The sequence below is a fragment of the Sceloporus occidentalis genome, unplaced genomic scaffold (assembly GCF_023333645.1).
Source record: "Sceloporus occidentalis isolate IW3139 unplaced genomic scaffold, rSceOcc1.0.p SCAF_28, whole genome shotgun sequence".
In the NCBI taxonomy this organism is placed as follows: domain Eukaryota; kingdom Metazoa; phylum Chordata; class Lepidosauria; order Squamata; family Phrynosomatidae; genus Sceloporus; species Sceloporus occidentalis.
This window is the reverse complement of record NW_028317008.1, coordinates 12,130,037-12,148,179: the sequence shown is the minus strand read 5'-3', so window position 1 is coordinate 12,148,179 and position 18,143 is coordinate 12,130,037.

Genomic DNA, 18,143 nt, shown 5'->3' with positions numbered 1-18,143 from the left:
TTGCTGTCATATATCGCCCTCCAGGCCCTACCTCGCAGTTCTTTGACCACCTTTCTGCCTGGCTCCCTTTCTTCCTCTCTCCTAATATCCCCTGTCTTATTCTGGGTGACTTTAACATCCCTTTAGATATATCTAACAACTCTGCAAGCTCCAAACTCCTCTCCCTGACATCTTCCTCTGGTCTCTCTCAATGGACTAATTCCCCTACGCACACTGAGGGACACTCACTTAATCTGGTTTTCTCCAGATCATGCTCCCTTTCAGATTTCTCCATTTACCCGTTCCCTCTGTCTGACCACCACCTCCTATCTTTTTCTCCAGTGCTAACCCCTAACAAGACATACTTACAACGCTCACCTCATACTTGTAGGCCATTACCAGAAAATACCATTACCCAACTGTCAGCCTCACTCGAACCTCTCTTACCTTCCATGTTAACCCTTTCCTGCCCAGACACAGCAGCCTCTTTTTACAACAACACACTTGCTTCATCCCTCGACACCATAGCTCCAATTACTACAAGTTACCCCCGACAATTTAAACGCCAACCATGGCATACCAAAACCACACGGTTTCTTCAGAAGTGCTGCCGCACGGCTGAGCGTTATTTCAGAAAATCCAAATCCAGCGAAGACTTTACTCATTATAAATTCATGCTTCACACCTACAACTCTGCCCTCTCTCTCGCCAAACAGCTCTACTTCTCCACTCTCATATCCTCTCTTTCTTGCAACCCACGACGCCTTTTTTCTACTTTCAACTCCCTTCTCTGTCCCTCCACACCCACACCACAAACCTCTCTCACTGCCCAAGATCTTGCTACCTACTTCAAAGAGAAGATCGAGACTATTAGAAAAGACCTCTCTTCCTTACAACTCCCTCCTACACCACTCACCACCACCCTCTCTACTCCTACTATACTAACTGCCTTTTCCCCTACAACCAAAGAAGAGATAGCCACTCTTCTTTCTTCCTCTCACCCAACAACCTGTCCCCTTGACCCCATCCCTTCACACCTCACAAAGTCTCTATGTCCATCCCTTGGTCCATCACTTACCCACCTATTCAATCTTTCTCTATCATCTGGATCTGTACCATCTGCCTTCAAGCATGCGCTAATCACACCAATTCTAAAGAATCCTTCCTCAGACCCCGTCTGTTTGACTAACTACTGCCCTATCTCTCTGCTTCCTTTTACCTCTAAGCTGCTTGAACGGATTGTGTACAATCGCCTCACTAACTTCCTCTCCTCTAATTCCCTCCTTGACCCTCTACAGTCTGGTTTCAAACCTCTTCACTCTACTGAAACAGCTCTAAAAAAAGTCTCCAATGACTTGCTCTCTGCCAAAGCTAAAGGTCACTACTCTATTCTAATTCTACTGGATCTCTCTGCTGCTTTCGATACTGTTGATCACCACCTTCTTCTTGACTCACTTGCTTCTATGGGCATTCGAGATACAGCTCTCTCCTGGATCTCCTCATATCTGTCTAACCGTTCCTTCTCTGTCAACTTCTCAGGCAACACATCTTCGCCCCTTCCACTTTCGGTTGGTGTCCCCCAAGGTTCAGTCCTTGGCCCTCTGCTGTTCTCTCTTTATACTTCCTCTCTTGGCAAACTAATCAACTCATTTGGCCTCCAGTATCATCTATATGCAGATGATACCCAAATCTACCTGTCTTCTCCTGATCTCTCTCCATCTCTCATGTCCCGGATCACCAGCTGCTTGTCTACTATTTCTTCATGGATGTCACAACACTACCTGAAACTTAATCTTTCTAAAACGGAACTCATTATCTTCCCTCCCTCCATCTCCACTCCACTACCTGAATTCTCTATCACCATTAACAACACAACAATCTCTCCTACTAACCAGGCCCGATGCCTTGGGGTCATCCTTGACTCAAACCTCTCCTTCATCCCTCACATTCAGTCCCTCGCCAGATCCTGCCGCCTGCACCTAAAAAACATCTCTCGTATCCGCCCATTCCTCACCCAAGAATCCACAAAAACTCTGGTTCATTCACTTATCATTTCCCGTCTTGACTACTGCAACACTCTTCTGGTTGGCATTCCACTGTCTCGACTCTCTCCACTACAGTCTATCCTTAATGCGGCTGCTAGGCTCATCTTCCTTGCACGTCGCTCCTCTTCTGCTTCCCCCCTCTGTGAAACCCTCCACTGGCTTCCGATTACCTTTAGAATTAAATTTAAGATCCTGGTACTGACATATAAGGCCATCCACAATACCGCTCCTCCGTACATTTCTGACCTCATTAGCAAATACTCTCCTACTCGATCCCTACGTTCCTCCCATGGGCTAAGGCTCTCCTCCTCACTCATCACCTCTTCCTTTTCCCGTCTACAAGATTTCACTCGAGCTGCCCCATATCTCTGGAATCTGCTCCCAAGGAACCTTCAGAATTCACCCTCCCTCCCGACATTCAAGAAACATCTAAAAACCCACTTCTTCAGAGAAGCATACCATCTTAGCTGCTAGAACATCCTTGTCATTGATACCCCCACAATACCTCTCACCCTTTCTCTATGCCTTATGTTTATCACCCCATTTTCCCTCTAGATTGTAAGCTTGCGAGCAGGGCTCTCTCCACCAAATGTATCGGTTTGTCTTAGTCTGTCAATTCTTGTCTTGTCATATCCCTTGAATTTATGTATTGTATTAAGCGCTGCGTGAACTGTTGGCGCTATATAAATAAAAGATAATAATAATAATAATAATGAAGAGGAGGACAAGGATGGAGGAGAGAATATAGATAGAGATTAGGTGTGGTGGATCAGATTTGTGATTAATGAAGAATAATAGTGATGTTTGGCAGAAGAGGGGGCAGAGTTTAAGCAGTATAGGAGGAATTGATTGAGAAGGGAGTCTGCATTAGAGATTTATTTTCTCCAAACCCGTTACAGTGTTACACAACATATAATATTTATATGTTAATTCAAAAATATAACTTTATTTTCTCTGGTTGAAACAAAACATCAAACAGAAGATAGAAAAAAAACACTCCTGAACATTCATATGGAAAAAGCATCATTTTAAAAAAAATGTTTATTAGTATTTTTTTAGAACATGGTTATTTTTTTTACAGTAACATTTCCAGTTGTTTTTTTCTAATGAGTCATTCCCCTTAGCACTCAACCATGTGCAAAAAGGTATGAAATGCAGATGAGTTCAAATGTATGCATTATGTATCTGGTGACACCTAATTGCCTCATTCTATACTATTAAGAAAGAGAAACTCCAGAAAGCCTACTTTACTGTTTATTTTACATCCACCTTATCTTACTTATCTTGCAGAAGTGTTCTGTCCATGGTTTGTATTCTAATTGGCAGAACATGTAATCTTTTATTTATTGTCCAAGTAATTTGATAAATTGGAACTGTTGAATTTTAACATCGCATTTGTGATAATTTCTAACAGTTAAGGTAATATATGACAAAAACGAGTGAAAGCCACTTTGGGATCTGTAGTTGCTATAACATTTAGAACTGTACCTCCTTTATTGTAATTGGGAAGAAGTGGGATATTATCATTTTTACTTTGAACGTGACTTTTGAAAGTTGTCTGGTACAAAGCACTCCCCTGCTTTGTTAACACCATGGTAGGTTTTAGAGCCTTTGTCATGACCATGTACAACATTTAGCAAAAATGTTGGTAATTTGCTTTAAATACCCAAAGGCAAATTAAGTATTGATAAGAAATGATGCTGTTTGTTCAGTCATCAGGCTGTAAATGTTTCCTTTTACTTCCCTCTGTCTTTCTGGTATGTGTTTTAGCCTTAAGAAAAGATCTATGGACATCACCAGATACACATTAGGGTGGATCTCTTGTATTTCTTGTCTTTATCAAATCCTCTGCAGCCAATCTATGTAACAATAGTGCTGGGAGGGGTGCAGCTGTGACTGGGTTATGAGTCCCAAATGGGTCCATCAAATCTGCACCCACTTTAAAGCTTTGTTTGCTAGATCTTCATTTGGTACATATCTCTCTGCTCTTATTCACGTCCTGGTGCCCTGAGTCCATGCACCTGGAAAAATATGGGGCAGGGGAAAACAAAATGTGTGCTTAAGAGGCTCTGAACTCTCTGCTTCCCCACCTGACAATATTGAAACCCCCACCTTTCATCCTCTACAAGTCCTCTACTCTTGGTTTCCCTTGGCTCCCTCCTCCTTTATCACCAGAACCCCTCAGCAGCCCCCCATTACCTTCTGCAATGTTCCTAAGCCCACACACTCGTGCAGTCATCTTAGCTGGCAGTCTGGATCACCTTCCCTTAAGACGTACCTTACCTATATGTTATGGCAAATAACTCATTTTGCATTGCTAAGATGTTGGCATTGGTTCTGTGCTTTACAGACACACCTGCTGATTCTGATTCAGATGTGGACCCTAATTCCTATTAAATAGCCAAATAATCTCCAAGTATATGTGGCATCTGTTTTTCTTACTATAGCACATATTGATTTTGCTGCAATAAATTATAATGGCGTTGGAGTGAAAAACACTTAGTAGTATAAATGAATTGTTCCAGACAATAAAATGAATGGTTTTCCTGACATCTTTCAGATTCACATTGTGATATCATATAAAACATGGTTTATTTTAATATGTATTGACTTGAAAGCATTCTACAGAGCTTATTTCCCAGAACTACAACATAAGTGCTGCACAAGCTTTAAAAATGTAAAGCATGATAGTCCAGTACCTATGAGGTAATTTTTCAGAACTGAATCATTATGCAATATGATGCCACAATATTATTATCATTATAATTTATTTCTATAGCACCATAATATTCTGGAGCATTGTACAAACAGGACATAACAAATAGTCAATCTAATAATAATTTGGAGAACAAAAACAGCTTGGAGGGCCCTGCCCAGATAAGCTTATAACTTACAAAGATGTCAACTTGAGGGTAGACAAACAAATCTTTTTTTTTTTTTTTTAAATTGTACTAAACCACGTTGGTTTGTGACAGCATTTGTATAAGGTACAACACATTGCCCATGCATAGTACAAACAGTATAGAACATTACAAGTTGTCTGAGGTTGGAAAAGCACATCATTTTTAGCAGCATAATGTAATTTTGGAGGCAGAGTAAATTTCTCTATAGACAACTCAGAATGTTAACTAGTGATGTTGTCATGGTAGTAGAGCAGTATGTTAGCAGGGACAGAGGAAGTGTGTATAAGTATGAGTACTTGTTCTAACTCGTTGTACAAAGTGAACAGAAAATATTTTGTTGAGGAGAATAAAAAGAATGATTGTAACCTTTCTTATTATCTTTGCAACATTTAAAATTCTTTTTATGGCTTATTAATGTAATAGTGAGAATTTTTTACACATAGTATTTATAATGCCGTGGATATATCAGTAATAGGACAATCAAAATAATAGTTTAGTTTGGCGAGTTTCCCACACACATTTCACTATTAATCCCTAATGAGGTGAAATGCGTTGGGCTGTATTTTCCATTTGTGTCCCTCTGTCTCCTGCGTAGAAGGGTTGTGGATAAATGTGGGCCATCGCTCTATATTATTTATATTCCGAAGAGTGCATTACTCCAGCTTCTGTAGTTTCAGGGCCATATGTATAATATGTAAGAAGCTAATCCAATAACTTGTATTTATATATGAAACTTGAAATTGGAGTTACTTCACTTAAGTAATCATTTACTCAGTGAGAAACACAACATTTAAATTTGAACTAAGAATGTTAAAATTAACATACTCCTGTACTTCTCCTTCGCATTTATGTAATTTTTTATTTAAATACCCAATGTTTTGCTGGTACTGAAAAAGAAACATGCCTTTTATAGAATTTTTCCTGCCATTTGCATATTTTTGATCTGTGAAGACAAGATAGGTTAGAACAGATTGTTGTTTTAGCGGGGACCAGACCTCTAAGGAATTTCCAAGCCCTTACAGACACCATACCATCAAAGGCTTGTGTTTGCAGGGTCATTGTGGAAGTGGGGCTGGGAGAGCTGAATCCCACCCATGTTAAGAAGAAGAGAAATGTATCTTTAGGTGCATTCTTTACATTCTTTAGCAACATGTATAAGCAATCTTTTTTAGACATGGGGTGCTGTTTAAATCCAAAGTAAATCTTTGTTCCTATAACTGAAGTATTTTAGAATAAGGAATGAGTCTTTGTTATTCTTAGCAATATCTGTCTGTGTGAACCAGTTGCTTTCACATTTTTACATTTACCTGATAACACTGTGGTGTTATTATTCAATAACGTAGTAGAGAAAGAAAACAGAGGATTTCCCTGATGTTAAAACCATAACAAAATAGCTTCAAAATTAGAAAGAAGCAAGTTTAGCATTTTAATCATTTTTTGATTTTAAGAATTTAGTGATAGTAATACAGTACCTCAAGTTTGTAGTGAAAAAGAACTTGTAATCCTTGTTTGGTAGGTAACTGTCATATCAGAAGTTTTCAGTTATTTCCTACCATATATCATTAACGTGAAAACGTAAGGTATACTATGACACCGTTAATTAATTTTTTCAGCTGGTCCTGATAACTTTTTTTTTTATTGTCTCATTTTAAAAAAACAATATTTTACTTTTCTACAGATGGATAAGCTTAGAATAAATGGGTTCTAAGACAAATATTTTGACCAGATGTGACCATAAGGATCAGGGGTGAATTAAGGTTAGGAGGGGCCCTGAGGCAACACTATTACAAGGGACCCCCCCCCCAGTATTTTGTATATATATACATACATACATACATACATATACACACAGACACACACACAACATGCATTAGCAAGCCACTGACTGTTAAATGTAGCTCAATTGTCTACAGGTTTGCTACGGAATTTTATTTACCAATAGAGGGGCTACATACAAGGTTGGGGGTTGGGCATCATTCAAAACAAGTCTTTTTGTCTTCCCACAAAACCGGATGACAGGTAGCCATCAGACAAGACAGAATAAAAAAAATCTTTACATATGTCATACTTCTGTACTTATTTCACACAGGCAACATTTCGACACACAGGTGTTTCTCAAGCTATGACCTGTGTGTCGAAACGTTGCCTGTGGGAAATAAACTCACCTCACCATTGAAGTGCTGAGCCTTTGCTTCTTTATTCCATATATTTGAGGGTCTGGTGGTACCCTGGTTCGTGCACCACCTCACAACTGTGCCATATTCTCACCTTTTGTTTTTGTGTACTTTTGTACTTGTGTCGCTGCCAATACATCTCTAGCAGGAGAGGCTCCCCATCTGGGCTCCAACATCACCCGGCACAAGAAGTACTGTATGTATGCTGTGCAGCTCAGTCACGTACTTAAATTGCACTGCAGCATATGTGGGCCCTTTGCCAGAAAGAGCCCTAGTACAGTCTCTAATATAGATGCTCTGGGAGCTGACTGCCAGTATGAGAAGAAGTATACAACTCAAACCCACACTCCCTCTCAGCCACTAGGCCATATCAACTTACCTAGTCATAAAGAATTATTACATGCCAGTAAAAAAAGTCAAGCTTTATTTTTTATTCAATATCTATTTGGGTCCTGGGAATTTTGTGAAAACAAAAGCAGACATTTAGCCTCTCATGCTATCCCTAGGATTAAGTGTCAACTATCATTAGATGATGTAGCTGAACTCGGTAGCCCGACTGGGTACATCCATTAAAGTTGGTTTCCTACGCTACTCAGTCGCCTGTACCTTCTCCCTAATATACACTCTGTCACTAGGAAGTGATGCCAACCGCATCCCTTCCTGGAGACGACTCATGTCGCTGGGAAGACGGCAGGGTGGCCTGTATCCTCATGCCGGAGGGTTGAGGATCTGGGCCGACTGCCCAGCTTCCCTGCAATCCAAATGTGGAGAACGCTGTCCCATCCATGCCTCCTGAGCCAACATCCATGGATGTTAAGTCTATTAGATCAATAGTCTCTGGGGCCTGCTGCTGGCAAAATGGCAAGGTGGCTGGGGTGCCCATGTCAGGGGTGGGGATCTGGGCCAGCATCCCTGTGATCCAGGTGTGGAGACCACAGTCCCATCCACACCTCCCGGACCAACATCCTTGGATGTTAAGTCTATTAGATCCACAGTCTCAGGGACCTGCTGTTGCAAAAATGGCAAGGTGGCTGGGGTTCCCATAAGATGGAGTTGGGGATCTAGCCCAACTGCCCAGCATCCCTGTGCTAAAAATGTGAAGAGCATGGTACCATCCACACCTCCCGGGCCAACATCCTCAGGTGTTAAGTCCATTACATCCGTAAGCTCAGAAGTAAGTAAAGGACCACTTTCCAACGGTGAAGGAGGGGACAAAGAGACCCTGGGCGTGATGTGGCTGCACCACAGGGGTGACCTGCACAGGGTGCCTGAACACCTAAAGCCGGCCCTGATCACAACTCACACTCCATTTCAAGTTACTCGCCAGACCCGCACAATTAATTTGCTTTGTGGTTGATAGTATTGTGCTCCTCCCCTGCCATGGGCGTGTGGTGTGAGGAAGTCTCATGCATAGTCACTTTAGAGTCAGGAGGACGGAAGGTTTCACTGATTCTGACAGGCTCCTCTTAATCTGTAAAATCGTCCTTGGAGTGGAGGGTGTGATTATATGCCAGGGAAGGTGGGGTTGGGGGACCCAAGGTAATGGTGGCCCTGCACAAAAGTGGGCATAAAAACGTAGAGTATGGCCACACTTATCCATCCATCAACCACACCTACATCATCAGGAATCCGCTGCCCTTAAAATTCCAGTACTGCCTAATGATGAAGAATCATCAGCTGAGACTAGATGCTTGAGAGTAAAATCAGAAACTCAGTTTAATGGGAAACACACAGTACAAAATTGGGTAGTTTACATACAATAGTGACAGCAAAACACATATAGTTCTCAATCAAGCCCTCCTTTGCACAGTGCTAAGTATTTCCACTTGACCCCGCCTAAACCCAGTAGGTGGTTGCTACTATAGTCTGTGGGGAAGATGGTAAACATGGGTGGTACCCTGACTTCTGGCTGAAACCATTTTAAAACAACTGGCCATAAAGGTATCAAGTAAAAGGGGAAATGTAGCACCCCATACTATGGGGAAGAAGTAGCCCCAACGGACCACTTGTACCTACCTCCCCCAAAAACAGAAGCTCTTCGTTTGAGGAAGATTTGTGAGAAATATATTACAGATTTCTTTCCCATGTTCAAGAGAAACAGCAGATCCCTGCTAGTGAAATAAGAATGTGATGGACATGATTCAGAATCTGTAATAAGATAATGGCTTACTGAAAAAATTAAGAGCACCACCCATGAAGTACAGTTTGTAGGATCTGCCCTTGATGGATATTGTTTACAATTTTAGAGTCTACAAACTTATCGACAGTGCTCAATTTTAAGTAGCAGCTGCAATGGAAAGCATAGTAGTTTTGGTCATGAATAAAATGGAGCACAGTTAAAAATGTTTGGAATTTTTGAGCTGTCAAGGAGGATACAAAGTAATGCTTTATGATTCACAATATGCTTTTGTGGCAGCTAAATTTATAAATGTATATATATGTACTACAGCACATTTTCCCCTGCAATATGCCGATTAGATCCAAGCATAAGAGTTGGAAACTTAGTTTGGGTGTTAGTTCAAATGGTAGAGACCACGGCTGGACTGGTGACCACTAGGCGGTACTGGCACTGGTCTCATGTAAACTATTTTTTTAAATAAAAGCTATGATTGAGAAAAATATTTTTTTTGTTTTTATTTCCTTGTATTTTCCAACCTGTCCCCCAGTTACGCACATCTGTCCCCAGGCTTGCCACACCAATATGGCACTGTGGCCCATGATATGCCTTTTAACCCTCTATATGCCACTGTGCCCCATGGTATGCCTTTTGACCCCCTATGTGCCACTCTGCCTCCAGAAATGCCTTATACCCCTATATCCCATTCTGGCATTTAGGGGGTTAAAATGCATATTATGGGGCAGAGTGGCATATAGGGAGGTATAAGGCATTCCAGGAGGCAGAGTGGCATTAAGGGAGTTAAAAGGCATTGTATAGAGCACTCTGCCTCCAGAAATGCCTTATACCCCTATATGCCACTCTGGCATTTAGGGGGTTAAAAGGCATATTATGGGGCAGAGTGGCATATAGGGAGGTATAAGGCATTTCAGGAGGCAGAGTGCTCTATTAAATGCCCCCTTAATGCCACTCTGCCCCATAATATGCCTTTTAACACCCTAAGTGCCAGAGTGGCATATAGGGGTATAAGGCATTCCAGAAATGCCCTATGCCCCCATTTAACACACACACGCACACACACACACACACACTTACCGGTGCTTCCAATTTCTTGCTGTATTGCCGGGGCAGCGGGTTGACATCTCCTTCCGCTGCAGCCGGAAGGAGGTGGAGTTGGCAGCGGGGGTTTGTCTGCGTCCGTCGCGCATACCTTCCCCGGCTGTCAGAGATCACCGGTGCGGGGAACTCTGATCTCTGACAGTCGGGGAAGGTATCCGCGACGGACGCAGACAACCCCCGCTGCTAGCCACACCTCCTTCCGGCTGCAGCGGACGTTGTCTACGCAGATCGCGTAGACGTCAACCCGCTGCCCCGGCAATACATCAGGAAGCACCGGTAAGTGTGTGGGGGGGTGTTAAATGGGGGGGGGGAGACAGGAGGATCCAGGTCCCCTGCAGCGGTGCGGGGGATCTGGATCTTAGTCTCATAATCAGACCTCTATTTGAGGTCTGATTAGAAGACGACCCCGATTAGAAGACGAGGGGTATTTTTCAGAGCATTTGCTCTGAAAAAAACCTTGTCTTATAATCGAGCAAATACGGTATTTCGAAATCTAGAGCTAAATCTAAGCAAAATGTCTGTTGCTGGCCAAATCAGTATTGTGATTGAATGATATTGCCTACTTTGTGTTCTGCCTGGGCCCATCAGCAATAGACTCCACTAAACCGGATTGTAAGAGAAAAGACTATTGGGTTATGGGGTCTCACCAGAAGTGCACTAATTCTAAAAGCTCTTGCAACAACTGGTGTTGCAATCACCTCTTTCACTCTTCATAAAACACTTCAAGTTACCTCTGATTGTAAACACGCTAGCAAAATAGAAATATTGAAAGTACAAAGCCATAACGTGCCTGTCTTCAAACATTTCTAAAAAAATACGTTACAATTTAGCTATAGATAATAAACACCCCCAAACTCATTTGGGAAACTTTAAGTAGAACCATTAGGATAAAGTTCAAGGTTCTGAAGGAAACCTTATGTGACTTATAGGAATATTTAACAATAAACAGTTCCCCTTTAGAACGGCCTGAGGCAACAGCTTGAAAATGTTCTGGAATACCTTCTAATATGTGTCTAACATTTCATTTCATTCATAACGCTGTTGTAGTAGTCTGTAATTTTCATGAAACTTTTCTGTAAGCGTGTAATCATGAATGAAGACCATTGTTAACGTTTTGAAGGAATGTTTGAATTTCAGTGAAAGGGAAAGAAAATCCTTTCAACTAGACTTTTAACCACCAAGAAATAACAATAATATCTTTGAACTTTGTATAAACATTTCTGGAAAAATACTATTGCAATAAAAAGGCTATAGTGTGGATTTGTGCGGTGTGTAACATGACACTTGGTTTAAGGTCTCCATACAATTGCAGACTAGTCCCATGGAATTTTTGTGTGTGTAACTATTTTAGAAATGTAATTGTAAGCCTTAGAAAGGGTGTTATTCATTTTCTTATGTTCTGGAAGTTCAGGTGCAGCTTGAACTTAAATAAGCTTCTAAATGTTTTATAGCACATAAGACCACTGGAAGAAAACACAAAAACAGCTGTATGTTGTATGAAAAAAAATTCCCAAAAACTTGTAACCACAATGAAAAAACTGAAAACCTAAAAGGTGGGGTTTTTAAATTGTCAAAAGCCAGCTACTGAAAACCTCTGTGTCAATACATATTAACATATGATATGGCAACACAAAGCAAATCTGAAAATACAGCTGCTGCCATGTTCATAATCTCAACTACAACGAGTACATAATAAAATATAGTTTATTAATAATGTATTAGGTTTATAAACCTTCAAGTAATAGCTTCTATCTGGAGACATACTAAACAGAAAGTCCAAGATAATTGTGACTTTTGCTAGACCGTCAGAGGTGGGCTAGGTTTCCCATTCCTTGTTCATTTGTCTGTTTCAAGGGATATCGAGAAGGGTAGACAAAATAGATAGTCCTATAACAGAGGGCATCAACGGACACATACTAGAGAAGGAAGAGTTCATACGTGGTCCATAGTACAATCCGGGTGAGGTTACAGGAAATTGCAGTTGAACAAGAATACATACATACCTACAATTGTCAAATGATGGAAAAATGGCTAGATTTATTTAAGCCAGGCTGCAATAAGGCACACAAATGTGCTAACATTTTCAAAAGCGATTAAATAGTGCAGTATGAGTGCCCAAAATATGTTGATTGTGGAGATCACTTAGAGGTCCACATGCTTTTCTGCAAGCTTGTTAGTGGCTGTGGTAGATGAGAAAGTCTATGAGAAGATGAGTAGGTGGGCAAAAAGATTCCATAGATTATTAAGAGGCCAGTAAACTGACAACAATGAGTTGGATCATAGTGTTTGTAGTCTTAAAGGGACAGTTTAATGTCCCTAATATCCTCATTAAAGAAGAATGCACATTAAAGTACTTTGTGAATACCTTTAACCAAAATAGACAGTCTTAGCAGACCAAAAAGCTGCAGCCCTGTTGCTGCAGTTGGCCTCCCCCTCTGTGGTTCAACATTTCTTGTCACTGATTGGCCGCTTGAAGCCCCTCCACTGAAGTGCAACGTTTTCAATAGCATTCTTCAACCCAGCACTGAAGATGGCTGGTGGTTAGTATCTTAACTGAAGGGAGATATGTTCAGCCAAACATATCCCCTGCACACCAAATAGCTGGGAGGCAAGCAAAGGGGCAAATGTATGTAGAGGGATTCAGCAGAGTCCACCATGCATTAGCAAAAAGAACACCACAAGAATGTAAAGCGACCATACCGCCATCATTAAAGTGCATATGATGGCTGGAGTGTCTCTGGAGTTGATACCTTCTATTGGCCAAAATAGAAAAAGATGTAATGTCGCACTTTCTGCACCTCAGTGCACATTGTACAGTGCACAGTGTACATATTTAACACAGAGGGCTCTAGGGTAAGAAGGGGCTTGTCCTCTTTTTAAGAGAACACCTTGGGAGATTAAAAGGATTAGCTTTGACTGGGTAGGGGCCTGGGCCCAAAGTTTGTATTGGACCCAACATTTCTGATGACGGCCCTAACACACGCTTTTATCCCCTTAAGGACCAGGCTGTGTTTTACCTTTTGTACCCTTTGGGACCGAGGCTGTTTTAACACTTTTGCAGTGCTCGTGTTTAGATGTAATTTTCTCCTTTCATTTAGTGTACCCACACAAGTTATATGTTGTCAAGAAGGGCTTTCTTCAGATACCATTTTTGTATCATATTATCTAATTTCCCATAAAAAAATAATAAAATATGATGAAAAATTGAAAAAAACATATTTTCTGACTTTTAACCGAAACATCTTTTACTCATCCACACAAGTTAATGAAAGAACCTGCTAAATAGATTCTACTATTTGTCCTGGGTTTAAGAATGCAAAAAAACTGCAGTACAGTGAAGTACAAATGCAGTAAAACTGCAGTAAATGTGAAATAATACTGCAGTAAAAGTGCAGTATTGCAGTTTTTTCATGTCCAAAAAACTGCAGTATTACTTCAGAAAAACTGCAGTAATGTTTTTGTAAGGGCTCCCTTTATCAAGTCAAAAGTCCAATAAAAAAGGTATTACAAGATTCTGCAACATTCTGTTTTTTTGCATTCTTATACACTGGACTAATACGGCTACCCCAAACTACAGTCCTGGGTTTAGAAATACCCAATGTTTTTATGTTCTTTTGCTTTTTTCTGTAAGTTGTTGGACAATAAGTAGCGTTTTCCTATTTTAAAACCGTTTTTTTCCAAAGCTGGTCATTCTGCCCCATGTGCTATTTTGGGTATCTTTGAAGCTGGCCAATGCAATATAGCCCATCAAACCATATATTTTTGAAAACTAGACACCTTAAGGTATTTCAAATGCTGGTATTTCAACCCTTTCCATGCACTAATTCTACTACTACCCTTTGTCAAACTTTGTGGTAGTAATTTATTTTGTGGTTTTTTTATCACTAAAATTGCGCTTCAGGTATGGATTTACAGGTCCTGGTATACGTCAAACAAGACCCCAATATGTGTTCAGCAATATTTCTTGAGTACAGTGATACCCCCCACGCATGGGTTTGTCGGGTTGTTTGGGAGGTAAAACGCCACATTTAGAAAGTGCGCAATTTTTTACTTGGAACTTTTACATCTAGTCCTACTGCCCTCATGTCCTAATAGGACTATCTTTGAAGCTGGATACTTCAATTTACCCCATCAAACCATTCATTTTTTTTTAAATTAGACACCTCTTGGGTAATTGATTTGCTTATACTTTAACTCTTTTCATGTCAAGATTTTTATTAGCACTTGCTCATAATAATAAACTTTATTTTTTTATTTAATTTTATTCTTTTTGGACTTTTTTTTACATTGGTTCCTCTGATGCATAATAATTTTTTAATGTTACCATTTTTTTCCCATATTTTTTTACATTTTTAAAAATATTTTACTAATCACATAATGATAAGAAAGCTGGGCTCCATTGACTTGCATGGTTGAATGCAGTACCTGTATTATCAAATTTGAATACTGTATCCAAGTTGTTTTGGGTTTTTTTATAACAAAAATAGCACGTTCCATTGCCTTGGCTGCAGTGTCACAACTCCTGCGTATAGGCCACAATGTTTATATGGTGTTTATTAGGTAACTCTCCCTGGAGTCTGTTCACTTAACAGTGAGTTGCAGATGAGTTAAGGTTTTAGTTGAAGTGTTTTGTTCTCACATCTTTGACTGTAAATTATAAAGGTCCAAAACAAGCATTTATTATCCTGTGCTGAGCTCTTAAACACAGATGGTGTGGGTGCACTACCCCCTTTTCAATGAATAAATGTTAAGATTCTACCTACCTACACCTCACTGGAGAGTAAACCCTGCATTTAATAGTATAGTTCTTTGTTATTTTAGTGAACCTAGGTAATTGAAATTTGCACATCACATCATTATTGATCCCAGTGTCCTTAGTCCTAAATAGAGCACAGTTTCCTAACAGAGGACTCAAATATCACCAACAATGCAATAGTGTAGTATTAGCCAAAAAACACAGGGAAAGAAGCATGGCATGCTGGAAAACTCAAATCAACTTATAACAAAAGAGTGCTACTAGCCTAACACTATTGGACCCAGCTAACCCTCAGTAGCTCCACTGTGCGTGTAATTGCATATATATGGGAACAGTTCAACCAAGACTCTCTTAGTGTCTCCAGTTTTGGAATAGTGTCTTCTTGCATTCCTCTGATGTTCAGCTATATGAGCAGAAACACAATATCTCTTTCTAACCTTTACCACCACAATGGTCTTCCCTTCAAAGTATGATCTTTCATTGTCACATGAGAGGCCATGAGTGTTACATGAAAATACTAACTTGAGGAGTAAGCAAAGTTGTGCAATGAGACACAGTTTCTGAACCAGGATCCAAGTATAGTTCACTGGAAATTCATTTCCATCGGTGGTTTCCTAGTTATAGCTTTGCAAAATACTGCAAAGGAAAGATACAGCAGAGAACACTAACCACATAATAAATTACAACTACTTTTACAGTCTAAAAGCAGGTGTTAAGCTTTGTAATGACATTAAAGTCCATGTTAAAATCTTTATAAATCCTCCTTTCTATTACATTATGAATGCATGTTAGTATTGAAAAGGATAGCATTCTAAGAAAAAGGATTAGATAAACATCAGTGAAGATGTCATTCTCTACACTGCACTTTATTTGTTGGTTTTAATAGTACGCTTAACATTGGAATACTTTTAACGGTTATATGCATATATTCTGCTTAAAGAATATAAACAGTGACATTCTGTAAGCTCCTTTGAGCACGACCCTCCTAACCTGTTGTTTCTGTAAGTCATATTGTTATGTTCTGTCTACCCATTGTACAGCGCTACGGAATTTAATGGCGCTATATAAAACAATAAATAATAATAATAATTCAGTGTGCTTACTTACATGTAGAAGTAGACAGTCTGCAGTTTCCATTGTCTTCCGTCATGCATATACTTGTCACAGTCGTGTTTTTTTCAGGCATCAGTGTAGCAAAGTATTCACTACCAGGTGTACCACGCAAATCATTCTCAGCAAGATTAAACCATGCTGTGGAAGCTGTGTGTGCCAATGGCATACTAGCCCGCTACATGGGCTAACATGTATGAAAGGGTTAGAGCCCAACAGCTCTGCAGAATAGGGAGGCTAGAGGGCTGTTAAGTCTCTATGAAGAAAGAGGCATGGGCAATAAACAATGGTGATTTTAAAGTTAATAAGGCCCTGGGCAATCATCTGCTTGTCTGCTGCTCACAGGTTCCACAAGTACACACAACTCTGGGTTCTCTCTCTTCACTCCCATAATCATTTCGTGCCTCCACAACATCATCAATTCTTTTTCTTCCCTCCATTTCAATTCCCTTTACTTTCTGCACCTTTGTCAGACACAAGGGGTAGCTCATGTGGCCCCTGGGAAAAGCCTGTGCCCTGGGCAGCTGCCTTATAATGGCACTTATTGAGACTGATGAGAATAGTAGTTGAGTAACAGCTGGCGTACTGCAGGTTGTCTCTCCATAGATTACATCAGCTGTAGACACACTGAGTTGCAGGGCAGCTGGGAGCTGCTGTAGAGATATGGTTTGTTACAACCTGGTTTCCCACCAGCTAATGTTCTTTATGGGAACATATTTTCAGCTAATGTCCCAAATTTCAAAGCTTCTTGCTGTACAAATATATGTTATATTTCACAGTTGTACAAACTAGAAATCAAATATCGACAGGGATTTCTGATGCTTTATACACTTAAGCCAAAAGTTTACAGACTTTATGAAAACAATACACAAAACCCCAGCCCTTAAAAGTTCTAATCAATACAGAGTATTATTGTTAGATATTGACATTCATGTAGAACTTCCTGTTTTTTGACACCCTTTTGAACTGAATGAAAATTCATTATTTTGCCAACAATCCCACAAGTGTTTGCATGCTTTAAATGGTTTAATACGTTTAACAACAAAACACTTCCTAAGATAACATGCGTTTTATTTCCACTGCATTTTCCAGTTGGAACGGACTAAAGAATCTGGGTGGTATAATAGAACAGATTTTGTCTCTGTTTTATGTGTGAACCGTTCCAATATATGTATTATTACACCCATCAGAATAAGGACTTTGCCGTTAAGCATACAAGCAATCTATTATTTTGTATAATATAAAGTGACCAGATTTTTCTCATTGCTATGTAAGAATTGTTGTGTAGAAAGAGAAAATGTATATCGTTATTGTTATTTGCAGGGGCTGCAGAGGCATTCCCCTGCTTGGTAATAAAAGTCGTTTAGTTTTACCTCTCAGGTGGTAAAATTTTGTTTATATGTTAAGACCTTATAAATTGTTGGATAAACCAGTAGACTTGTTAGGTAGAACGATGGGCAAAAGCAGACAATATGCAAATTGTGAAATTTGATGGTGTGTTCTAGGCTGAATGAGGTATGATACATGCCCTCTTACAATTGGAATCAAATTCTTAAGGAACTGACAGTCCACATCAATATAATTTATTTCTCAGAATAATGAAGGTTTAGGTGAGACCATGTCCAATGCTTCATGTGTAAAGATGAAGAATTCTTAACATCGGGTTGTCTTGCGAGGAATGGCTGAGAAGTGAGAAGTAATCAGCTAACTGAAGCCAAAGGCTATTTCTATTAATGTCCCACCTTTGAGTAGCATCCACTCAAGGTTATGTAAGAATGAATAGAAATGAGTGTTGTGTTCCAACTTTACTTATTTAAGTAAGCTGAACCACCTACCACTGTAGAAGAGCTTAGTGATAGAGGTAAGGTTAGCACTGCACACCACTTGTTATGTCCTCCTATGGAGCCATAAAATCCTGAAAGATAAAATACCATTTAGTTT